The sequence below is a fragment of the Ornithorhynchus anatinus genome, chromosome 12, assembly GCF_004115215.2.
Source record: "Ornithorhynchus anatinus isolate Pmale09 chromosome 12, mOrnAna1.pri.v4, whole genome shotgun sequence".
Classification (NCBI taxonomy): Eukaryota; Metazoa; Chordata; class Mammalia; order Monotremata; family Ornithorhynchidae; genus Ornithorhynchus; species Ornithorhynchus anatinus.
Genome location: NC_041739.1, coordinates 35,166,439 through 35,193,826, shown reverse-complemented (window position 1 = coordinate 35,193,826; position 27,388 = coordinate 35,166,439). Strand labels below are relative to the sequence as shown.

Genomic DNA, 27,388 nt, shown 5'->3' with positions numbered 1-27,388 from the left:
CTTTTTGTAATTATGTTTCCAGTGACTGATTTTTATGTTAATGGCATTTTTTTAGTTGTGCATGAAGTCCCATTCAAAAGAGATAATACCTTGATTCTTTTCTAGCTTAAAGAATATCATCGAGAATTGACAGATATGATTTATCAAGCCCCTATTGAGACACAGCATGGTCTAGTAGAAAGAACAAAGTATTGGGATTCAAGAAGCCTGGGTTCTAATCCAAGCTTGGCCAACTGCCTACTGAGTGACCTTGGGCAAATCACTTAACTTCTCTGTGCCAATCTGTAAAATGGGGAATTAAAAACCTGTTTTCCTCCCTAATTAGACTTTGAGTCCTATGTGGGACAGTGACTGTGCCTGATTGGATTACACTGTATCGACCAGGGTTTAGTGGTTGGCACACAGTACGTTTTAACGAATTCCACTCATTATTACTTGTATGTAGAACACTATTCTGAATTCTTAAGAGCGTGCCATACATGATCATGACACAATCCCTATTCTCAAGGAGCTCACCGCTGAGTAGAATCCTCATTTTGAGCCCCCAAAATGTCAGTGACATTCATAAAATTCATAAATAGAATTGTTCCACGAATGTAATGATAATAATAATAATGCTGGTATTTATTAAACGCTTACTATGTGCAGAGCACTGTTCTAAGCGCTGGGGTAGATACAGGGTAATCAGGTTGTCCCACGTGAGGCTCACAGTCTTCATCCCCATTTTACAGATGAGGGAACTGAGGCCCAGAGAAGTTAAGTGATTTGCCCACAGTCACACAGCTGACAAGTGGCAGAGCCATGATTCAAACCCATGACCCCTGACTCCCAAGCCCGGGCTCTTTCCACTGAGCCACACTGCTTCACAAGTGACTTGCCCAAGGTCACACAGCACCCACGTGGCAGAGCTGGGACTAGAACCCAGGTCCTTTTGACTCGCAGGCCCACACTCTATCTACTAAAGCTCACTGTTTCTCCTTATAACAGTGCTTACATATTGTAAACGCTTAGCAAACACCATAATCATCTGAATTCCACGGAGGAAATGGCTAGAATTTGTCGGCATCTCTTCTGACCTGTTTGGCTCTGTTCCAGCATTCCCCTGTAAATTGACACCTACAATTTGAGTTTGCAGTTTTCAAGGCAGAGAAAACATGGAGGGAGGAAAGAAGAAAAACATGCTTTGCTTTACTTTTTAAGAGACTTTGGGGGAGTTTTTCTTGGGACAGTGTAGCCTTAAATTGGGCTGCTACCCAAAATTTGCTTTGTACCTCTGAAGTGTATGTGGCCTTTCGGGATGAACCTCAGTAAGCATGCACAGATCTCCTGATTACATCCCTAATCAAATGCATCCATTTTGCAAACATTTTCCTCAGTGCTGCGGTTAAATCGCTCTGGGCTCACAGCAACACATTTGGCCTCCGATTTTCAAAATTGCATTTAAAACTCAAGCCAGCATGGTATTACCTTGATTTCTTAATCAGTGAAAACAGGAAGCCACTATTTTTCTACTTGAAGCATAAAGCTATCTTCAAACAGTGGTTATATTAGGGGGGTGTAAAGAATTCCAGCAGAAAGCCCTCCTAGCGGTAATAATGATGGTACTTGTTAAGCACTTACTCTGTGCCAAACACTTCATTAAGTGCAGAGAACAAGTATACAGGTGAGAATTAGGCACCACAATTAAATAAATATGCTGATTAGCATAGCTATGCCTTTCCAGTGGACTTAATCACACTATTCTAGCCCAGGAAATGAAATGCAACCACAAGTGAAACATTCATCTCCAGAATAAAAGTGTATGAAGAGAAAAACAAATAGGCAGAGTCATACTTCTGAGGCAAGAGGAATATCAAATTGCTTCATTCATTTTTGGAAATCACACGGTATTGAAAAAAACTGACTTTAAAAATCGGTCAGTTGTTTAAGGTTGAAATCCCTAACAATATTAGGGGTCCAGGAGAGTTCATACTCTTACTTCTTTTTCAGAAGACTCTTTAGAAAGGAGAAGTGGTACATACAGTAGTTGAGGTACCTGCCCCTTTCTGAACCCTTTTAAACTATTGATCCTCTACAAATTCAGTCAAAGGTTTTGTTTGTTTGTGGGTTTGGGGGGGGGGGGCGAGGTTGTTGTTTTTTTCCAATAAGCACGTCTCCCTTTCTGTTCTCCCACAGGAGAAGTCAAAGACAGGAAATGCGGTTCCTGGTGGCTAGAACAGTGACAGGCTGAAAATGATAAGGGAATCAAGCAATCATTATTTTCAGTAACTTCTCCACTCAAACTGAGAAAAGCCTACATGAAATCTGATCTCCACAGTATATAACAGCCCGCCCCTCCAACCTAGAGTTTCCCTATTAGAAGAGCTCTGTAAGGTAAATACTCTAAAAAATTAGAAAGCAAAAGATGTGCATCTTTTGATTCCCTATATAGTATACATTTCCAGGCAACGTGATAGATCGGATGTTATTTCATATAACGGTGCACAGAAAAAGATAACTCCCTCACCATCCATGTACGCATGCCTTATATCCATCAACACCAGTGAAAGAAGAGGGCCTCCATAATCTTAGTCTTTCCTTTGCCTACTAACATTTTATCAAAGAGTTGAGCTGCTAAAAACCACTTGCTTCCTTTAGAAGTAAACCTGAGCTGTTCGTTAAAGGAGCTGTTCATCCACAGCTAGGCGATTATGCCAATTCACTGGAGGCTAACATAAAAGAACTTAATTTTGGCCACTTGCCCTCAAGTGTTTGAGCAAGACATATAACAAACCAAGTTGAAGAGCCAAACTGTTGTAGTGAACTAAGAAACAAAATAATACAAAGGATAGAAACCTCTTGGACATTCTCTGCTTGTTCTTCTAGGCTTTCACATTTTATCCAACAAAAATACACATCAGGAAATCTCAATTCAGTTTCCATCTCCCAAATTTGAAAAAAGCCTCAAACTAGGGATGGGATGAGAGCTGTGTGGTATAAGATCACAAACAAATTAAACCTCTATTTAGCTAACAATTATTTTTAAGGAAAATCACATAGAAAATTTAAATATTATATAACTGTTGGTCACCCATTAAAGTTTATAAATAAAGGGAGTGAAATTGAGATATGGTCAATTTTAAAAACATTGATGGACCCAGAGGCCTGGAGGACAAACATTAAATCAACGCCAGGTCTGTCTTTACCTGCTCTTAATGTAGCACGAAGAGTTGGTCTTTCTAAATACATACATCCACTTGGTCAGGAGCTCGCAATCAGTCACATCATCTCTGAAAACAAGGGGCAGCGGGGAGGGGGGGAGAGAGAGAGAGAGAGATAAAGAGAATCATTCAATTTTTGAAGACTATATGTATACACATGAAGAAACAGCAGGTTTTTAAAAAATGTTTGAATATGTGGATACCTGTCAAAGTAGGGAAAGAGATATATGTTTGGGGTTTTTTTTGTTTGTTTTCTTCATTTCCAGCCTAAGGGAATCTTCCAAACCTATCCAGCTCACTGTGGGCAGGGAACGTATCTGTTCATTGTCATACTGTACTATCCCAAGAAGTTAGTACAGTGTGGCGCACACAGTAAGCGCTCAATAAATATGATTGAATGAATGAATGAATCCTTCATCACCTCTCATCAACACGCAATCTCCCAGGCACCAAAGAATCCAAAATTTGCTGGGAATTATAATTGAGAGGAATGTTTCTGCCTTTCAATTATAATCCCATAAGCATTTAATTGAACTGGAAATACTTTTACTATACTCTTATTAAGGTTGCACCCTTTTTCAGCAGTTTAATTGTATGATCTCTAAAATCTTTCTTAGAAGGTAGTCGCTTATTTCTTAATGAAATGGGCCAGATTCCTTCATCACAGAGTTCCTCCGGGACCTCAGTGACCTATAACCATAGAAATGAAACACAGGGTACAAGGGGAAGAGTGAATTCAACTCCTGCCTTATCTGCTCTGAAAGCCCCCTACTCCTCTCCTAGCACCACCACTGGGAAGCGCAGAGCTTCCTTTTTCTAAAGGGGCAGGCTACTGTGCCTTTTTTTCAAACTTTTGCCTCAAGAAGTCTTTTACGGATGGCAAATTGTTCCTTTTTATGAGGTTAGGAATGGAGAGCAGAGAGTGAAGTAATAATTTTGGTATTTGTTAAGTGCTTATTAGGTGCCAAGCACTGTTCAAAGCACTGGGGTAGATCCAGAGTAATGAGGTTGTCCCACGTGAGGCTCACAGTCTTCATTTTACAGATGAGGTAACTGAGGCACCAAGAAGTGAAGTGGCTTGCCCAAAGTCACACAGCTGACAGGTGGCGGAGTCGGGATTAGAACCCATGACCTCTGACACCTAAGCTCGGGTTCTTTCCACTGAGCCAGCGTGGCTTCTCACAGTTTCTCAAGCTGTTCTCACACTGTTTCTGAAGTAGAAACGTGATAATTGACTGGTTAATAATTTAGAGTAGGCAGGCACCCAAAAATGAACCAATGTGGTTATTTCAAGCCACAGTGTTATTTGCACCGATCAAATGAACCAGATATTTGCCAGTTTTCCACTTCACTTTGTGGGACGTAGACAGTGTAGGCTCGGCCATAATGAGGCAGCAGCTCTGAGGCATCCACTCCAAAGACTCAGTGGTTTTAGTGTACAGGGTAGAGGTTGGGAGCAAGTGTCTCTGGGTATTGCTACACTGCACCATCAGGAAGAGGCCAAAATGGCAATCATCCTGTGAAACCAGTGACATGGCCCTCTTTCTCTGATTTTCAAATCCAGCACTATTCGATTCAATTCAATCATATTTATTGAGGGCTCACTGTGTGCAAAGCACTGCCTTGGGAGAGTACAATATAACAGTAAACTGGCACAGTTCCTGCCCATAACAAGCTTACATTCTAGGGGGAAACAGACATTAATATGAACTACTGTGGCAACCTACCACCCAAGGTTTAACCCTCAAACTCTTCTCAGTGTGTAGCTTCTTTGAAGGCAAAGCCATGTAAAAGTGTAATCAATCATTCATTCATTCAATAGTATTTGAGCGCCTACTACGCGTTTGAAATGTACAATTCGGCAACAGATTACAATAACTGTGATATTTGTTAGGCACTTAGAATGTGCCGAGCACTGTACTAAAAGCTGGGGTAGATTCAAGATACATTCCCCATCCATATAGGGCTGACAGTCTCAATCCCCATTTTACTGCTGAGGTAAAGGAAGCACAGAGAAGTGAAGTGACTTTCCCAAAATCACACAGTAGACAAGTGGGAGAGCTGGGAATAGAACCCAGGTCCTCAGACTCCCAGGCCCTTGTTCTTTCCATTAGGCCCTGCAGTGTTGGGTTCTGAACCATGAGGAACCAGGATCTCTGCCCCTCTAAGCCCAACTCCCTATTGCTCTTTTGTGTTTATAATTGTCCTTGTTTTCTATATTTTTTTGTGTGATTTTGTTCCATCTTTCCTTGTACATCTGTTCATTCATTCATTCAATAGTATTTATTGAGCGCTTACTATGTTCAGAGCACTGTACTAAGCGCTGGGAATGTACAATTCGGCAACAGATAGAGACAATCCCTGCCCACTGACGGGCTTACAGTCTAATCGGGGGAGACGGACAGACAGAAACAATAGCAATAAATAGAATCGAGGGGATGTACATCTCATTAACAAAATAAATAGGGTAATAAAAATATATACAAATGAACGGATGAGCGCAGTGCTGAGGGGAGGGGAAGGGAGAGGGGGAGGAGCAGAGGGAAAGGGAGGGAAAGGGGGCTTAGCTGAGGGTGAAGGGGGGGGAGAGAGGCAGCAGAGGCAGCAGAGGGAAAAGGGGAAACAGTCTGGGAAGGCCTCTGGGAGGAGGTGAGCTCTCAGTAGGGCTTTGAAGAGAGGAAGAGAATTAGTTTGCCAAACAACCTGTTGCCAACCTCTTCTCCCTGACTCTAATTCTTAGCCTCTTGGAGGTTAAGACAATATTTAATTCTCTACCAAGTACTTTCCCCAGAACTTTGTACTGTACTTTCCAGGAATCATAATAATTGGAATTACAATGAAGAGCTTACTCTGGATCAAGGACTGGGTTAGACATAAGATATCTAAAGTGTATTCTAGGAAATACTATTACTATGACTATCACAACTACTCCTACTAAATGTAAGCAGAAAAGCTGAATCATAGATAAGCTGAGACAGATGGTACAGATTTAATTAAAAAAAACTTAAATAGGGAAACAAATCTGCCTAATTTTGAGCAAACATTTCCAAGAATTTTACTATAATTGCAGGAAATTATACTATATATTTTCTATAGAAAGTGATGAGGCATATATAATTCCTTCATTTTCTATTGCATTAGGAATCTATTTTACTCAGTTAGGATCCAGGATTTCTTAGTTGCCTTCTGCCAAAGGCAGAACCTAGCATCTTTGAAACTTCCTTTGACACAGGGTCACAAAGCAAACAAGTGGCAGAGCCAGGATTAGCACCCAGGTCCTTCTGACTTCCAGGCACGTACTCTACCCATTAGGTCATGCTGTTTCTCTGCATGAAGCCAAGTAAATCTGGTTTCTGGCAACTAAGTCAATTTGGCGGTCCAGAAAATTTCACTGTTTCCTTAAGTTTACTTCATGAAGCTATAGCCAGTCATGTCAGGGTTGAGGGTGCTTCCATTGGCCAATTCCTCATAACCAGGAAGATGAACTGAAGGCTTGGTAACCACCGTGGTCCTTGCCACTCACATTAGCCAGTTATTTTTCCAGAGCCCGTCTTTCTTGCAGAAGGTAGTTCTTTAATCAGAAATCTTGACCACCGATCGCTTAACTCCAGCAGGCATTTCCCTACTTGCAGGCTGGGAATATACTTGATTCTATTTACTGCCATCGTTCTTGTCTGTCCGTCTCCCCCGATTAGACCGTAAGCCCGTCGAAGGGCAGGGACTGTCTCTATCTGTTACCGATTTGTACATCCCAAGCACGTAGTACAGTGCTCTGCACATAGTAAGCGCTCAATAAATACTGTTGAATGAATGAACCTAGGTCTCCTGATTATTAAAGTCACGATCTTGCTTCGGGACCAACAGCATGGCTAAGGGAAGCAGCGTGGCCCAGTGGAAAGAGCCCGGGCTGGGGAGTCAAAGGCCGTGGGTTCTAATCCCAGCTCTGCCGCTTGCCAGCTGTGTGACTTTGGGCAAGTCACTTAACTTCTCTGTGCCTCAGATACCCCATCTGTAAAATGGGGATTAAAACTGTGAGCCCCAAGTGGGACGAGCTGATCACCTTGCATCCCCCAGGGCTTAGAACAGTGCTCTGCACATAGTAAGCGCTTAACAAATACCACCTTTTTTTATTTTTATTGGGTTACGGGGCTGCACTGGCACTAGGCTACTACACAGTGTTTTACAGCCTGCCTTGCCTACTCGCTTGTTGCACTCCATCCCTCGAGGGAAAGGGCAGACACAAAAGTGGGAGGGGTGGTAATGGGCAGCCCACTGTCACTTTGTTCAGTTCCTTCGTGCAGGTTCTTGATCCTAAATTCTCAAGACCGGGGCTCAATGTAAGGTCTTACCCTGTAGAGTTTATGTCCACAGCCATGCTACAGGGAGAAGTGTGATGCTGGTATTAGAGTACACTTCTAAATCCTCCAGACATGCTTCTAATTTAACAGACCATGAACATTCTCAGAAGTCTTATAGCCAGTCATTCGGGAGTGACCAAATGAGCATAATTATAATAATAATAATGGTACTTGTTAAGTGCTTACTATGTGCCAAGCACTGTTCTAGGCACTGGGGTAGATACAGTCTAATCAGGTTGGACACAGTCCCTGTCCCACATGGAGCTCACACTCTTAATTCACATTTTACAAATGAGGTAACTGAGGCAAAGAGAAGTGAAGTGATTAGCCCAAGGTCACGCAGCAGACAAGTGGCAGAGCCAGGATTACAACTCAAGACTTTCTGACTTTCAGGCCCGTGCTCTATCCACTGTGCCAAGTGCTTCTCAGAGGACAGTTATGTAGCACAGTGGAAGCAAGGCAAGAACACATGCAGATAACTTAAAATCTACTGAGTGCCAAGGATTGGTAATGAACCTAAAGAAAATGAGGCAATGTAGCCAACTTCAAGGAAGTTCTAAACTCAATAAAAAGTTTTTATTGGTAGCACAGAACTGAACACTGTCACTGAATTCTATTTAGCCATCCCTCTATGTTATGATGGGTGCCCAGGAGAGATTGGACTATCACCTCTTCTATTCAAAAGGTTGGGTCTTTCTCTGTTTTAATGACTTCTGCCACTCCCCCAACCTTCAGAGCCTTATTAAAGAAGGTCACATCTCCTCCAGGAGGCCTCCCTGATTAAGCCCCCTTTCCCTGCCTCCCTCTCCCTTTTGCATCATCTATGAACTAGGATTTGTACTCTTTGGACATGGACACTTGCCATTCACTCCACCCTCAGTCCAAAAGCAGCATGTATGCCCACATCTGTAATTTTTTTATATTAATGTCTGTCTCCCTATCTAGAGCAAAAGCTCATTGTGGGCAGGGAACGCGTTTGCCAACTCTGTTGTATTGTACTCTCTCAAGCACTTAGTACAGTTCTCTGTACACAGTAAGCACTCAAATATCATTGATTGATTCATGTATTTTTTGCTATTGATTAGGCTTACTGGAGAGTCTTCGGAATTGATGTTCTGTCCTGTTTCCAAATATGATGTACCGTGAATTATGCCAATGTTCTGGCTCCATTTTCCTACTGCGGAAATGTGTTTCTACCACTGAAAAGATATCTTTCACACCTGCCTAGTATGCGCCAAAAGACGAGTTTCACAGTGCCTCCCGGACTTCTCAATCTCCGTAGGGTTGACAACTCCGTCAGTCACAGCACTGTTATGATCAATGTGCACAATTTGTTTATGATCACCATTTGATGCTTTTGTGGGAGTTGTCAATCTGGAAATGGGTGATACAGCTCTCTTATGGAAGAAATACCAACACTGACGTTCTTTCCCAAGCACTTAGTACTAGTGCTCTGCACACGATAAACACTCCAATACCACTGATGGTGATTCAGTTTTGGGGGGACTCTCTTAAGAACTTTAGACTATTGACATTAAAATTTGACATCACTACTATGAGAAAGCACCAGAGGAGTGTTATAAAGTGGAATGGCTGATTTCTTGTGCACGACTATGGCTAAATAGAACAATCACTGATGTTCCATCCTCTCCACATGATGCACACTTTTATTCTGACCCCAAGAAGAGTCAGAGGATTTGGTTTCTAATCCTGGCTTTGACACTTGTCTGCTCTGTGACCCTGAACAAGTCACTTAACTTCTCTGTGCCTCAGTTTCTTCAATTGTAAAATGGGGATTAAGTACCTGTTCTCCTTCCTACTTAGACTGTGAGCCCCAGATGGAAATTAGTGGCTGACCTAATTAACTTGTACCTACCCCAGAATTTAGAACAGTGTTTGAACACTTAGGAAGTGCTAAACGAATACCATGAAAAAACAACTAACTGTTCTCCCTCATCTTTAGACTGAGAGACTGAGGTGGGACAGGGACTGTGCCTAACACGGTCACCTTGTATCTACTCCAAGGTTAACAACAGCGCTTGACACATAGTAAGTGCTTAACTAATACCCAAATTATATCATCATTATATTATTATTAGCCATGTACACTTTCTTCATGCACAGAAGATGTTGGCTTCAGAAGGGCACCCACTCCACCTCTGACAGCCGTGTACCAGAAAGGCAAGGCCGCTGGCTTTCCTTCCAGCACTTAATTACGGAAGCCCCGTCTTTTGGCCAGATTCTCCAAGAGCTCATGGGTATCAGACCCACTGTTTCCAGTTCTCTGGAATAAAAGCCAGCACATGAACCCCACCATCATGACATGTTTACAGTAAAGCCACTTGAAGAGAAGTAGTGAGGACTAATGGGAAGAGCATGGCTTTGGGAGTGGGAGGACCTACCTGGGTCCTAATTTATTTATATTAATGTCTGTCTCCCCCTCTAGATTGTAAACTCGTTGTGGGCTGGGATTGTGTCTGTTATATTGTAATAATGTTGGTATTTATTAAGCGCTTACTATGTGCAGAACACTGTTCTAAGCGCTGGGGTAGATACAGGGTAATCAGGTTGTCCCATGTGAGGCTCACAGTCTTAATCCCCCTTTTACAGATGAGGGAACTGAGGCACAGAGAAGTTAAGTGACTTGCCCAAGGTCACACAGCTGCCAAGTGACAGAGCCGGCATTCGAACCCATGACCTCTGACTCCCAAGCCCGTGCTCTTTCCACTGAGCCACGCTGCTTCCCATATTGTACTGTCCCAAGAGCTTAGTAAAGAGCTCTGCACACAGTAAGCGCTCAATAAATACGATGGATTGACTGGCTTCTAATCTCAGCTCTGCCGCTCGCCTGCTGGGTGACCTTGAGCAGGTCATTTGAACTTCGTAGGGCCTCAGTTTCCTCATCTGTTAAAGACCTGTTCTCCTTCCTACCAGGCGAAGAGAAGTCTGAAATCTACGTCCTCTTGAGAGTTCACAGATTCCCCTCTAGACTTCTCTTTGTGAGCAGGGAATGTGTCTACCAACTCTGCTGTACTGTATTCTCCCAAGCGCTTTCTACACAGCTCTGCACACAGTTAGCTCTCAATAAATACGATTGACTGATCGACTGATAGCAGTCTGACGTTAGGGAAGTGCGTGTCACTTTGGAGTGCAGCGAGCAGCGTAAATACCATCAGGTAAAAGTGAGGTTTCCTGGTCTTGAGTAAGTAAGCCTCCCTACAACTTCTGGTATTAATCATAATAAGTGCTTTATCTTTGCCTGTCATGTTTAGTTTCTGCATGCAATTTACCTCTCAGGCAAGCTGTTCACAATATCAGTTGGCTTTATCTCGGAACTTATAGTCTTCAAGTACTTAAATGTATTTCCACCAGAGTTCCCACAGTTAATATGACAAAAGCCAAGCTAAGTGCTATTTTAAGATGGCGCTGCCTCCCTTCAGAACAGACAGAGTTGCTTGCACCTACCCCTTCTATCATCTGCTGAAACGCTTAATAGCTTCCACTGATTCTCTGCCTAATTGCAGTTTCACTGAGCTTTTCAATAGGATTTCCAAGCCGTATGCACAAAATGCATTTCACTCGTTCTTTTTCTCAGCTGAGAAAATGAAATGAGATTTACACAAATCCTCCCTTCCTTCTAGCATGCTACCCCATTCTTAGACACCAAATAAAGTCACGCTGAGCCATGGCCTTTGCTCAAAAGGAAGGAGAAGCGGGTAAGTGTTAAAAACTACTTTTAGGTCTTTTCCTGCAAAGGTACCAAAATGACAGGGAGAAACGGGTCAAAGATTAGACAGCTCATAATATTCCATAATATGGCCCTGCCGCACTGCCATCCTTTTAAGATCTGCTAATAATCCTTTATAATTAAGATACCTGGATAATATTAAAATGTAATCCACATGAACAACTGTCATATTCTATATTGAAGAGGGAAGTGGCTACCTCTTCCAGCTATGGCAATCACTATGCAGTTTTAATTTCACATGTCTAAATGGTTTGCCCCAAGATGAACGGGGAAATTATGTTTCAATTCTACCCATAAATGCAATGAAATAGGTCTCAATCAAACTAAAGCTGTAAAAGTTAGTCGGCATGTAGATGGCATAAGTTTGGATTTTCCATTAATCCAAAATACAGCGTTTTAGATACGTCATTCATTCAATAGTATTTATTGAGCGCTTACTTTGTGCAGAGCACTGTACTAAGCGCTTGGAATGGACATATCGGCAACAGATAGAAACAGTCCCTGCCGTTTGACGGGCTTACGGTCTAATCGGGGGAGACAGGCAGACAATTTCAATGGCAATAAATAGAGTCAAGGGGGAAAGAACATCTCATAAAAACAATGGCAAGTAGAATCAGGGTGATGTACATCTCATTAAACAAAATAAATAAAATAAATAGGGTGATGAGCTATCCTAACAATTTGTATATCGATGCAAGCTTGCCGTCTAGACTGTAAGCTCACTGTGGACTCATTCTGTTGTACTGTACTCTCCCAAGCACTTAGTACAGTGCCCGGCACACGGTAAACACTCAGTAAATACCAACGATGATGACATTCACTGAACACTTAGTATTTGCAGAGCACTACAAGAAACAGCCATAGCACTAGACATAGGAGCCAAGTTCATATCCATACAACGACAAAAGATTCACAGTACAAAATCCATTTTGCAGCGTGGCTTAGTGGAAAGAGCATGGACTTGGGAGTCAGAGGACATGGGTTCTAATCCTGACTCCGCCACTTGTCTGCTGGGTGACCTTGGGCAAGTCACTTAACTTCTCTGTGCTTCAGGTAGAGAAGCAGCGTGGCTTAGTGGAAAGAGCACGGGCTTGGGAGTCAGAGGTCAGGGGTTCGAATCCCAGCTCCGCCACTTGGCAGCTGTGTGACCTTGGGCAAGTCGCTTAACTTCTCTGTGCCTCCGTTACCTCAACTGTAAAAGGGGGATTAAGTCTGTGAGCCTCACGTGGGACAACCTCATTCCCCTGTATCTACCCCAGCGCTTAGAACAGTGCTCTGCACCTAGTAAGCCCTTAACAAATACCGACATTATTATTATTATTATTATTCATCTGTAAAATGGGGAGTAAGACTGCGAGCCCCACGTGGGACAACCTGATCCCCTTGTATCTACCCCAGCACTTAGAATAGCGCTTGACACATAGCACTTAACAAATGCCATTATCATTATCAGTTTGCATATACTTCACGTGTAGTTCTTTTAAATCTATTTCTATTGCTATTGCAATGTTATATAAAATTCAGAGAGAATGTATGTGTGTGTGTGTGGGGGGGGGTCTGTCTGTCCGGGCGGGGAGGGGAAGGGGAGGTTTTATCTCTCTTCCATTCTGTGCCATGGAAAGTTTGGGTGCATATGGGCTCTATGGCACCTCGAGAAGGCACTTTGAGAATCAGACCAGGAACTGGGCAACGGAGAGTTGGTACCTTTGGGCAGTGAGGGCCACACCGAGGTGGAGCCAGAGTTCGAGTCCTCTCAACAGGGGAGGTAGAGAACCCACGCTGGAAATAACTAAAGAATTGGCCCCAGCCTGCTATGGCCTTCCCCACCACTCCCTACAATTCAAACTGGATGGGCCACGTGGAATTCACTATTTTCGGCAACAAAATACCTGGATGTAGTGAGAGAACAGAGTAGATAAGGAAGAGGAAGAGAGCTGATTGAGTGCTTTTGAAGCCAGTGATCAGGAGTTTCTACTTGATAGAGAGATGCTTGGGTAATCACTGCAGGTTTCTGAGGAATGGGGAGACATGCAGAAAATGACAGTTTAGAAAAATGATCCAATGCTGATATGACACCTGACATCTTTACATCAGGCATTATTTGAAAAATCCCAGTTCTGACTCAGCTATTTCCCCCAAGTCTCACAGCTTGGAAAGGGTGCTTGTGTTTCCACAATGTTTCTGGGGCAGTGAAAGGGAGCTAATGGGCCACCTGACAACACACACCTTTGTGGGTTCCGTGAATTTCCTCAAAAGACCTTTGTGTGTGTGTGTGTGTGTGTGATTGTTCCTGTGATACCCTTAAGTACACTTTTTGACACGTTTCCTTATGTCCGTTATAAAACCATACCTTACTTATTCACTTTAAACAAACAAAAATGTGATCATGAGACACTGTACTAAGTGCTGGGATAGATTGGGTTGAACACAGCCTGTGCCGTGTCTCATGATCACATTTTTGTTGGTTTAAAGTACTTTGTTTGTTCCCAGCACTTAGTACAGTGTCTGGCACATAGTAAGCGCTTAACAAATACCATAATCATTATTATTATGTACCAACACAAACTTTTCCTACCAGATACATTCACAGTGTTTTTTATCTTTAATATTTGAATAGCTATTTTTAATTTAAACCTGAACATAATGGTGGGGGTGGGAGGGGTAAGGTGTTATCACCAGCAGTCCGGAATTTTTAGTTCTGTGGTGACCACCCTATTTCTATTTCTGGAAGGGAAATTCAGCTGAAGTGGTGCCTGCCACATTTACAATTGCAAACAAAAATGACCTGTCTCTCTGACTGACTGTCCGACCGTCTGTCAAAAAAGGCTGACTGTCAAAAAGAAGGGATAGCATGGGAAGCTAGATCATACCTACGATGACAGCAGCAGAAAAAACTTCAGCTAAACTGGGTAGTTAACTAAGAAAACCATCTTAGTGAATGGAAAGTTAATAGAAATGATGGCATCTCTAACCTCTGTCATTTCAGAAGCTGTTATGGTTTAGCCTGTTCAATTATACAACATGTGACCTTCATTGCAGTACTTGGCAGAAATGAAGAAAGGATATTAGTCTGGATAAATGTCCAGTTTCTTCAATAGGGACTTTGCAAAGCCGTTGAAAATGTATTTTGCTACTCACAGTTAATAGGCAACCCCGTATCTTATTAGTCTAGACAGATCTGACTTCTGAAACCCCAACAAGGATATTAATATCTGATGTTTCTACAAATGGTCAAAGCCCTGGGCCAAAATTAATGCCCAGTTTCTACCTCCTCGAGCTTTATCCTGGAATTCACGCAGCTGCTACTTGCCTGCCATCAACAAGTTGAGTTATCAGACTGTGAGCTGAAGCAATCAATGGAAGGGCCAAAGGAGAGGAGATGGCACTTTCTAATCAGCTGAAAGATGAATTGCCGACGAGTATTGTCCATATGTCACCGCACTTCAGAATCGTGTTGCTATTTTAGAAATCACGCGTCATGACAAGAGAAATCTTATCTCTGAATGTGCAATGCTGGGATTATCAGTTGAAAATGCATCAAACTTTTCAAAATAAATGGAGCTTGCACAGAGCAATTAATGGTATGTGTCGGCTCAACTCCCGTCCTCTGGCTTGAAAGCGTGGGTACCTTCTGGAGCGTATATAAGCCATCCCTTTTCACACAAAAGAAAAATTTTAAGGCAGTTAAATTGTGCTAAAAAAAATTGACTATTCTTCTAGCAGTTTACATTTATGAAAAAAATTATAGACAAAACGTTTGAAAATGAGAGTTGGAGTAGTCTCCTCTTATAATGAAGTGAGGTTCCATTGAAATAATGCTTTAAACTTTTCAGGGGTGCGAATGAAAAAGTCAAAGAGCATTTTTAAATGAAAACACACCTAGTGGTGCACGCGGTAATGAGAACAAATATTTTAAAAGAAACACGATGGATATTAGAGTTCTGTTCAAGAACCCTTGTCTACCATGCAAATTACGCAGATAACATCTAAAATACACAGTTGTATGTTTGCATGTGAACACGTACAGCAGAGGTTACAGAAGATTAAGACATTAAGAAGCAGCATCAAAAGCACGAGGAATAGCTGATACCTACATTATACATATATGTACATATATATCTCAATCTACATAAATATATAGGTTTGTGCATAAACTTATACACAGTTGCATATTTGTGTCCGTGTTTGTTGATCTTTCTTTTGTATTCAAAGACACAGACTGTGAAATTGATGTCTGCAGAGTAACTGCACACTCAAAGGTCCCTTCCTCACTGTGCGTAAAAAGGCTTACCCTTGAATAATAAAAATAATAATGCTGGTATTTGTTAAGCGCTTACTATGTGCAAAGCACTGCTCTAAGTGCAGGGGGATACAAGGTGATCAGGTTGTCCCACGTGGGGCTCAGTCTTTATCCCCAATTTACAGATGAGGTAACTGAGGCACAGAGAAGTGAAGTGACTTGCCCAAGGTCATACAGCTGACAAGCGGCGGAGCCGGGATCAGAGCCCATGACCTCTGACTCCCAAGCCCGGAGTCAGAGGTCAGGGGTAGCTGTATCTGCTATTTGTAGTGTCCAGCTTCTTGCGACTCCCAACTTGTATCCTGGTCATTGGTCAGGACTTTTCCTCTCTGCTGAGATTTGCCAAATCCCAAACCTCTCTGATTTCAAGATTCTCTTAAAACCCACCTCTTCCGAGAAATAATTTTTGATTAATCTCCACCTTCTGATCACACCACCACTCCAGTCATGGAAGTACTCCTGAACATCTGGTAGTTACTTGGTTACTTTTTTATGGTGTTTGTTGAACACTATGTGGCAGGCACTGTACTGAGCACTGGGGCAGACACAAGCTAATCAGGTTGGACAAATCCAAGTCCCTTGTGGGGCTCACAGTCTTAATCCCTAATTTGCATGTGAGGTAACTGAGGCACAGAGAAGTCAAGAGACTTGGCCAAGGTCACACACCAGACAGATGGTCGAGCCAGTATTAGAACCCAAGTCCTTCCGACTCCCAGGCCCATCCACTAGGCCAGGCTGCTTCTCTTGTGTTTTACTTCTGTTTTAATCTCGTATCAGCACACTTACTCTTCTGCCAATTGTACGTTTGGGAATTTGTATCCTCCTTTCTCTGCTATATTGTTATACTCTGTGGGATGGAACCTTTTTTTTCTTCAACAGTAGAAACAATGTGGCCTAATGGAGAGCTCACAGGTCTGGGAGTCGGACGGACCTGGGTTCTAATGCCAGCTCCACCACTTGACTGATGTGCAACTTTGGGCAAGTCACTTAACTTCTTTGTGCCTCAGTTCCCTCAACTGCAAAATGGAGAATAAGACTGAGATCTCCAGGTTGACACTGACTGTGTCCAATTTGATTATTTTGTATCTACCCTAATGCTTAGTACAGTGTCCGGCACATACTAAGTGCTTGACAAATACCATTAAAACAAAACAAAAAAAAAAGTAAATCTCTAAGCACGTAGTATTCCACACACAATAGGTACTTAATAAATACTACTGCTAATGCTGGTGGTTTTGATTCTGGTTCTCAGTGATAGATATTTGCAAATCTCTGATTTAAGGGCCACCCTATTCCAGAAAATCCACCCCAAGTATGTCGTCCACTGCTGTTCCCTCCCAGTGGCACAGAGTCATGCCACATTATTTGCTTCACTAATTTTACAACTTCTCTTCTGTCTTCCCTATTTATGGTCCCCCATTTCAGTCCACTCTGCAGTAACTGCTGAGATATCAATCAGTTAAAGGTATTTACTGAGAATTTACAGTGTGCCAAACACTACACTGAACCCTTGGGGAAACTGAATGAGAGTTGGTAGGAATGACTGCTGCCCCCGGAAACTGGTATCCTGAAGTCATCCTTTTTTTTTTTTATCTTTAATGGTATTTGTTAAGCACTATGTGCCGGGCACTGTACCAAGTCCTGCTGTAGACTCAAGCTAATCAGGTTGAACACTCTCCATATCCCACATGGGGTTCACAGTCTTAATCCCCATTTTACAGATAAGGTAACTGAGGCACAGAGAAATTAAGTGGCTTGCTTATTACCAACAAGTTGAAGAGCCAGGATTAGAACCCAAGTTCTTCTGACTTCCAGGCCTACAAGAAATCCTGCAAGTAATCCAGTATTACAATGAGCCTCAAAACTGTGAAACCCACTGCATTCCTAGAATCGTTGTGATACTTTCTTGCCGACTGGCATTAAAGTAGGAATCCCGTGGATTATAGGTGATGCTGCTAAAACTGACTAAGAATTAGATATGACATCATGTTAGGTCCTGGTGTCAACCAGGACTATGTTGAATCATTATAACCACTCTATAGATCTTCAGTCCAGTATGAAGCATGATTCTGGAAGGGTCATATTCTATCGGTCAGCTCAAAACTCTCTCACGTACCTCCCCTCATCAGTCAATAATTATTGAGCATTTACTGTGAATACAGCACTTTACTAAATACTTGGGACAGTAAAATATAACAGAGTTGGTAGACACATTCCCTGCCCACAAGGGGCTTACAGTCTAGAGGGGGCAGGAAGGTATTCTTTGTCCCTGGTGGAGGAATTCCAAAGAATGAATGACTGAAGGAGACTCTAGATTTGACTCTTTTTTAAAGAAATCATCCATTCAATTATGTATTGTCCCCTAATATGTTCTATTTTGAACACTAGTTTCTTCAAGGTGAAAATCAAAATCTCTCCAAATCTACACATTCTATCAAAATGCTGCCTAGGAGAAAAAGGCTAGGACTAAGAAGGAGTCAGAAATTCTGTGTTTTTATTCCTGCTTGGCATTGGCTTGTTGTGTGGCCTTGAGGAAAACATTTAACCACTTTAGATATCAGTTTCCTCATCTTTAAAAATGGGGATAAGATTCCTGCTTTCCCTACTTTTTAGACTGTGAGACCCAAGTATGACGGGAATTGTATCTAATTGGATTACCCTCTCCAGTACTGTCTTTTATTAAGTGCCTAATAACAAAATCATTAAAAACAAAACAAAAAAAATCTGGTTTACCCATCAGCATTACCAAAAAATCTTTAATTTAATAAATAATAGGCAAATAAATGCAACTATTCTTTTATAAAACCAAATGATATCTGTGCATAGTTTCTGAGTAATTTGACTAGAACTAGTTTGAATACTGGCCAGTGTCACTTATGTAATTCCAAACTACTGAAAGCTCACATAATTGGGAATTTTTCAACCCAATTAAAACCATCCACATTTCATCTCAACTTTCTCAAGGGCCACCCTCTTCCTCTGAGGAAATTGGATGCAGAATCTTTTTGTACTTGGTGACTTGAAACTTGTCTAGTTAGTTTCAGGTTCACTGCTGATTTGCTGAAAATGCTCATCGAATGTAACCGAACCAGTTTTCTGAATTCCTACTTTATCAGGACAGCCAGCTAGGCAAGCTCATTGTGAGCAGGGAATGGGTCTGTTATATTGTTATACTGTATTCACCTGAATACTCATTACAGTGCTCTGTACACAGTAAGCACTCAATAAATATGACTGACTGAATGACTGACCAGCCATTAGCATCTCACCAAGAGCTGTTCTATCATCTTAATATCATGAAGGAAGTGACCCAGGACTTTTCGATTCTTGTGACTTCACGGACATATCCTAGCTTTATTGTGGTTTGTAGAATGGATACAGATGTGCAAATCACTTGCTGATACATTAAACCCAAAGATAAGAATGGGGGCCATCAGAAAGTAAGGCTCTAAAATATCTGTCTCGATCCTATCTACCATCAAAGAAATTCAGAAAAATCAACCACTGGGGAAGATTTGAGGGTTTGCTTTTCTGGGTGGGAGCAGATAGGGAAAAATCTCCCTCTAGGCCAAACATGCAATACCACTAGCTCTTTTCCCTTTTTTGGAACACCGGTTCTTTAAAAATAAAAAAATAAGCTCTATTCTCCTTCTCTTGTTACTGGGATAATGGCATACTTTGGACTAATGCCCCCAAGCCTCTCATATAAAATTAAAACTCCTATTAAATATCAGTCCATTATAATGAGGCTATTTTAGTAAGTGCTAAGACAAGGGTACCTACCCCATTTCACCCTCCTTATTGCTCTTCAAGTTAATCTATGCAACATATCTCATTCCTCATCTCACCTATCTCTGATCCCTTGCACATGCCCTTTCTCTTCCCTGGAACTCCCTGCCCTTTCAAATCCAACAAAACACAGTTCTCCAGTTCTCCCCACTCTCAAAGCCCTCCTGAAATCCCTTCTCTTTCAGGATGATTTTTCTTCTCCCCAGGCCATATCCTCTCAACTACTACTTCATCACTTTGGTATCACGTCGGTACCTAATGACTGCAACCACCAGCAACTTTGGTTCATATTTACTTATATTCCCAACTCTTCAAGCACTTGCTCATCCACAAATCCATCCACTTTCAATTCTAATTTGTTTTGGGTCTCTCTCTTCCATTAGATTCTAAACCCCCGAGAGCAGGGACTGTGTCTTCTAAATGAAAGCTTTCTCCCAAGGTTTTAGGACAATGCTCTATACACATTATACAAAAATGCTCTATACACATACACAAAAATACTATTGATAAATGATTGATTTAACTTCTAATTGGATATTCTTGGGTGAAATTGAAAAGGTGGAGTAGCAGGCCCTATCCATACCAAATCTAATGCAGGACTTTAGTGGTCCTGTTTCCTGACGAAGACTAAAGATAGATTAGGTGTCTGGTCCAGAGCATTCTGGGTAAAATTGAAAAATCAAATGCTTTATGAGCACAGTAGATTCAGTCATTTATTTGGGGCATGACCTGATTTTATTAGGAACCAGCAAACAGGATAAATTCATGACTTCAATCACTTCACTGCTCCAGAAAAAGAAACACAAAAGGCGCCTACTGGAAATATGATGATGTTTGAAATCCAAATGCCCAATTATTTTCATTTTCTAGCTTGGAGAAAGCACCTTTTTTCTGGTCATTACTGACTTGTGATTACTGCAATATTCTGCAGTTAGTGAGACATGACTTAAGGCTTCCAGAATGCTTCATGGTATTCTACCATTCCCATTTACTGCTAGATTTCAAAGGCTCAATCAATTAGGTCCATATTGTTTACATTATACAGCACATACAAAATGTATATTGTGGAGGGCTGATAAGAAACATGATCAATTGTAGGATAAGACCTGGTATGATATGGGAAGGAAAAATGACCAACAAACGACCCAGCGTTGTCAAAATTTGTTTGCAAAATATTGATTAGTTATCCTTCCCTCAATATTTTCTAAACAATCTTTTGTTGACACCTGGGCTGTCTCGTATCCAGACTGCCAGATTGCAGAAAACTGGACATTTTAGTGTTAATATCTAAAGCTTCAAAGGATCACTTAAGCAGTATTTACTACCTTTTTGAAAATGGTGTACTTATCACTGAGCAAACATAATAGGTTTACATAAAAAGAGTCAGCTTAAACCTACAGGTATCTTAGGTCAGAGTTTTGTTTTGTTAAAATCAACTTAGTTCAGCATTCCTAAGGACCTAATATGCCAATTATGCTGGGTATAAGTCCATTTTTCAAATTGCTGAATTTCTATTTTTGCATTTTCATAAATAAAATATTCATTTATTTGATTAATGAAGCAAAGGATAGATCCACAAAATATTTTTGAGGTGAAAACTGGGAGGTTTCAGCAGTAGACTGGATGTGAGAGTCCATAGAGTGAGGAGTTGAGGATGATAGCAAGGTTGCAAACATAATTTCATTAAGGTTGATATTAATGAATCGGTCATATTTACTGAGCATTTACTACGTCTAGAGCACTGAAATAAGTGCTTGGGCGAGTACAATACAACAGTCAACAGACACATTCCCTGCCCACAATAAGCTCACAGTCTAGAGGGGGAGACAGATATTAATATAAATAAATAGATTACAGATATGTATACAAGTGCTGTGGAGCTGGGGTGGTATGGGGGAGCGGAGGGATTGTAAATAAAGGGAGCCAGTCAGGGTGATGGAGAAGGGAGTGGGAGAAAAGGAAATGAGGGTTTAGTCAGGGAAGGCCTCTTGAAGGAGACATGCCTTCAATAAGACTTTGAAGCAGGGGAGAGTAATTGTCGGTCAGAAGGAGGCCGTTCCAGGCCAGGGGCAGGACGTGGGTGAGAGGTCGGCGGTGAAACAGATGAGAGCCAGGTACAGTGAGAAGGTTAGCATTAGAGGAGCAGAGTGTATGGGCTGGGTCGTAGTAGGAGAGCAGCGAGGTGAGGTAAGAGGTGCTGAGCTGATGGAGTGCTTTAAAGCTTATGGTAAGGAGTTTCTGTTTGACGTGCGGGTGGTTGGTTAACAAGTGGAGGTTCCTGAGGAGTGGGAAAACATGGACTGAATGTTTTTTGTAAAAAAAATGATCCAGGCAGCAGAGAGAAGTATGGACTGGAGTGGGGAGAAATAGAAGGCATGGAGGCCGATAGAACGATAAAGGCGGAATATGACAAGTGCTGGGATTAACACGGTAGCAGTTTGGATGGAGAGGAAAAGGGTAGATTTTAGTGAGGTTGTGAAGGTTAAACCGACAGGATTTAGTGATAGATTATGAGGGTTGAATGAGAGAGAGGAATCAAGGAATTGCCAAGGTTACAGGATTGTGAGAAAGGAAGGATGGTGGTGCCATTAATGGTAGCAATGTTGCATAATATTTATACTATTTTGTCTTTCCGATTGAATCTGTTCCCTACCGTGTTTTTAGATTGAGGAGCAGCATGGTGCATTGCAAAGAGAATGGGCCTGGGAGTCAGAGGACCTGGGTTCTAATCCTGGCTCTGCCAGTTACCAGCTGTGTGACTTAGGACAAATCACTTCATCATCATCAATGGTATTAATTGAGCATTTACTGTGCACAGAGCACTGTACTAAGCTCTTCAAAGTATATGACACAATTTCCTCACCTGTACAATTGGGAGTTAATGGCTATTCGTCCTCCAAAGTGAAATAACAATAATAATTAGGGCATTTGTTAAGCCCTTACTATATGCCAGGCACTGGAGTGGATAGAGGAAAATTGGGTTGGACACAGTCCCTGTTCCACATGGAGCTCACAGTCTTAATCCCCATTTAACAGATGAGGTAACTGAGAACAAGAGAAGTGAAGTGACTTACCCAAGTTCACAGAGCAGTGGCAGAACCGGGATTAGAACCCAGGCCCTTCAGACTCCCAAGCCCGTGCTCTATCCACTAGGCCACGCTGCTTCGGAAAGACCACGAGAAACAGTGAAAACATTTCCACTGTTGTTCCAAACATCTCCATAGTCTCTGTATTTTCCTTTTCAGAACTTCTTTAGCTAAATTTGCCCTAAGAGAATATACATTCTAAAGAGTTTTAGAACAACCTTATTCTTCTGTAGTGATGCCTGACAACTAACCTCTGCCTTCTCTTCAAGTAATAGCGGTATGCTACCTTTAAAAGATGTATTTCCAATTAAGCATCAGAACAGTGTTATGCTCTGTTATCCTCTGGCCCTCAACTACAGGCTCTTCTGGCATAAATGGATCCTGTGGATAAAATACCTTGTCACCCCCTTTTCAGTGACCTTCAGCCCTCCCCACCTGCCTAACTCCTTGCACCTCATGCCCAAGTTGGAAGGAACGCAGGTGGCAGGTCACGATGACCTTGGACAAATGGCACTGCACAAACTCCTTGCCCTAATCAACTTCTCAGTCCTTGATCTCAGCTGGAGATTCATTGTGTGGGTGCTGTTAAACCCGCCCAAATATTCAAACACACCTTGAGGACTCCATGGGGGTAACTGAAAAATGCAAATGATTTCCAAAAGCCTAAAGAGGATTCTGGTGGCTGGAAAAGTTCTCAGTGTGGCTTCTAAAGGACATAGAACGACTCATTCAGAAGAGTCTAGCTAACACCATAACAATTCATTGGCAATCCCATTTTAGTGCCCTCTGTTCAACTCCTGAGACCATTTTATCCTTAGGTATATAAGTACTAGGTGCTTATCCTGGCTATGCCACGTGTCTGCTGTGTGACCTTGAGCAAGTTACTTCCCTTCTCTGTAAAATGGGGATTGAGACTGTCAGCCCCATACGGGACAGGAACTGCGTCCAACCCAACTTACTTGTATCCAGCCCGGTGTCTAATACAGCGCCCGGCACATAGTAAGAGCTCAACGAATACTATGATGATTATTATATCTTGCGGGTGTGTGTCTTCTGGGTCCTTATGGGTTGTGGGAGGAGGAGTAAATAAGGATGAGGAGCAAAAAAGGAGGAGGAAAACCTAGTCCTTTTTCTCTCAAGGAATGCCTCAAATTAAATGGAAGCATAATAAATGTTCTTATCAGGAGTCACAATAGATCTTCCCAGTTTTGTTTGTGGCAGAGTCTAGGATCTCTCACCCTGGACTTCTGTCCCTCCCCCCACTTCAGATATTAACCTGGACATCAAGCCTTGCCTTCCAAACACAAAATGAGCTGCGTGATGTTTTATTACATTTCTCATGCAGCTCAGCTTAGTGAAGCTTCAAAGTGTTCTTCGGTATGCTGTGCTTAGGCAAGGTATTTTCTGCTGCGGATTGTTGATGTTGCAATAGCAGATAGAGTGATGTGCTTTGAATTTCAACGAGGAGAAGGTAATGTGATGAGGTTTTTGGAATAGAGTGAGTGTTTTTAAAAGACAAAACTCTGTGAGTGCATGTTCCTGCTTGATTGTTCAATGTGAAACATTTAAATGCAACTGTGAAATGAGTTTGTCTGAACTCATTCAAAATTTTTATGGATGGATATTATTCTGGGTCAAAATAATTTTTGTTTGGCAAACAGTATTCAAATTCACTGGCATGCACCAAGCATTAAGGGGGAAAAAAAAAAAAAAGACAGTGATTCTAATTATGTCAGACAAAAAAATGCTGTGGGACAAAGTGAACAAGTGTGAGTCTAAATTATAACTAAATTGGCTTTTTTTTTTTGTAATGCTAACTAGGTTTTGACCTTGTCCTGAAAATTAGGAAGAATTTATAAGCAATGAGGTGGCCCACTGATGGGATGTATATATTTTCACAGGCTGCTTTAGAGGATTAAGACCTTTCAGTGTGTCCTATCCATCTGCTTATTTAGAGCGTGCATTATTGGAGGAAGTGTCTGTCTCCTTCGAGCAGTGATGTGCAGATCCTTAGAGTTCTTCCAGGCTGTGTATGAAACAGATTTTTAAGGGATCCGGCCCTGAGTAGAGCAGTTAGCCTGGTAACGTTCACTATTTACAGTGGATTATTTGAAGAAAAGTGGGGGTTAAATCAGCAGGTCCCCCAGCTTCCCCAAGGGTTAACCTGGCAGCCTGCTTGGCACACACAGGGGGGCTGACAGGTAGCAGGATTTCTCTAAGCAGTGCACATGAGAGCCAACAAGGAAAACTGAATGCTCTGGATTAGTTTTGGATTATGTTGTCAGAATGAAGCTTGATGGACAAACTGCAGAGGAATAAAATGCAATCTGTTTGGGGAGAGAGGCATTGTGCATAGCTTCCATTTTTCAGGAAATGACAAGAAAAATCATTAATAATTTGTAAATCCGTGTCCATTAACTTTTCTCTCTGTGATCCCAAGGCGGTCTTTCTAACATGAATTTGCCACTGTTCTGTATCTCTTCTGCCTAGTGACAGATGGTGAGACAGATATGAAATTGGATTCTTAAAACAACAAACCCCCAAAACATGGTCATTTTACATTCTCTACACCTATAGCGTTTCAAAGGACACGGGATATTTTTGGTAGGGAGAATGAGGGGAAAGAAAAGCCGAACAATTTCATGAATTTTTATACTCTATAATTTACCAGAGCTAGTTCCACCACCCACATTTGGTAACACATTTAATCTTATAATTAAAAACACCCAAAGCATTATAAGAGTGATCACGAAACTTCTGTCTACACAGTAACCACTGTGGCCCAGTGGAACTGGGCTGATACTCAGGAGACCTGAATTCTAGTCCCAGGCTCTGCCACTAGCCTGCTGTGTCACCTTGGGCAAATCACTTTACCTCTCTGAGTCTCAGTTTTCTTATCTATAAAATGGAGATGATAGATTGTAAGCCCTGAATGTTGGCGAGGTGACGGGGCCGTTAATTTTGCATCTACTCCGGTGCTCAGAATAGGGTAAAGCTTAAAGGGGCCACTGTTATGAAAATTTTCTGATTTCACCTGTCTTCTGTATTTGAGGGTTATGAGGAATTCAAATTAGCATTTGCAATGCTTAGATGGCTGACTTTGGTAGACTGTATTCAGTGCCTCACATAATGTGAGTGCTCAATTTTTAAGAATAAATAATAAAGATGGTATTCGTTAAGCATTTCCTGTGTGTGAAGCACTCTTCTAAGCGCTGGGGGGATACAAGGTTGTCCCATGTGGGACTCGAAGTCTTAATCCCCATTTTGCAGATGAGGTAACTGATGCACAGAGAAGTTAAGTGACTTGCCCCAAGTCACACAGGTGACGGCGGAGCTGGGATTAGAACCCATGACCTCTGACTCCCAAGCTCATGCTCTTTCCACTGAGCCGTGCTGCTTCAATTTGTAAGTAATTGATGATGATGATAATGGAAAAAACAACAACAAAGTGAAATCTAGTCAGCCATATCAATCAATCGTATCTGTTGAGCATTAACCATGTGCAGGCCGTTGTACTAAGTGCTTAGGAGAGCATTATACAACAGCATTAGTAGACACATTTCCTGCTCATAATGAGCTTATGGTCTAGAGAGGGAGACAGACATTAAATAAATGACAGATTTGTACCCAAGAGCTGTGGGAGGGTTGACTAAAAGGTGCAAAGCCAAATGAAAGGTAACATAGAAGGGAGTGAGAAAAGAAGAAATGAGGGCTTAGTCAGGGAAGGCCTCTAGGAAGAGATGTGCTTTTAACAAGGCTTTGAAGGTGGGGACAGTGAACGTCTGTCAGATGTTAAGTAGGAGGGAGTTCCAGGTCAGAGGCAGGAGCCACATAAAACAAGTTTCTTCTTTTCCATGAGACTAACATCTTGTATCATCCCTGGATCATTTCTTCTTGTAAGCATCCAGAAGGAGCTCAACACTGCTTAACAAAAAAAGACCAAGACTCTCTGGCAACAACTGTTTTGAGGAGTTCTATTTGAAGTCATTGACGAATACTCTTTAAGGGGTATTTGTGAGCAATCAGTAAAGGACAAATGTTGGGACAACTAGAATTGTTGCAGAATTTTTTTTTCCATTTGTCAATACAATTCCAGAACGTAAAAACAGAGGAGGGCTGAATGAACAGACTGCTTCTGCAGTTAAGTTGAGCTCAGAAAGTGACATCTCTGAATTCCATGTTTATCCCCTTCTCTGTGATTAGCATATCAATTTGAACAGTTTCCCTTAGACCCACCTCAAGCGGTATGTGATCTTCAGTGGAAAAACAAGCTTGCTTCTCTCTGTGGCTTGCATCATTACCCACAGGAATTCTCCTATAGTGGTAGAAATGCAGTTTTACCATGGGTTTGCAAAATAGTAATCTGAACCTCAGACTTCTTTATCTTTAGTTCTGCAGTAGTAAAAATGTGGGTGTCTTGCAGATTGCCCTCAGGATCTTGCAAGTAGCGGAATTATATTCATGAAAATGGTTCGTTTTTCTATTGCTTCTTTTGAGTCTTTCTGGAAACCTAATATCTGATTTCTCCCTTTGGCTATCAAAAGATAAAAAACATGCTCACTTGGCTTTTGGAAGAGGAGTACATTGTACCTCATCATTTGAGAAGCAAGCATAAAGAACTAATTAGTGGTTTTCCCAGACTTGATCCTTAGAATTGGTCGACAAACTTCTCAAAATAAGCAAGTCATCAATTTAGGTGTCTTGAAAAGCAGAAAAGGAGAAGGGGGAGATTAACATGTTGGTTTCTTCCTGTTTCACCAAAGAAGCAATAAAGCAGGTAGTGGGCTTCAAATCCATTTCTTCTGAGTCATTTTAAGAAAGGAAAATGGCAAAGAAAATCCACCCAAACATCTACGAGAACTAGCTTGAGAAGCTTGCTAAATTCCCAATGAAACTTATGAAAGCAT

At 41.7% G+C, this 27,388-nt stretch overlaps 1 long non-coding RNA gene across 1 annotated transcript in view; it reads right to left on the bottom strand.

The window, feature by feature from the left end:
* Window positions 1-27,388, bottom strand: part of LOC120638733 — a 131,933-nt gene that overhangs the window by 40,096 nt on the left and 64,449 nt on the right. Inside the window, exon 2 of the long non-coding RNA XR_005660626.1 lies at window positions 3,186-3,269. This is a non-coding gene — a long non-coding RNA (uncharacterized LOC120638733). The remainder of the gene's footprint in view (window positions 1-3,185; window positions 3,270-27,388) is intronic.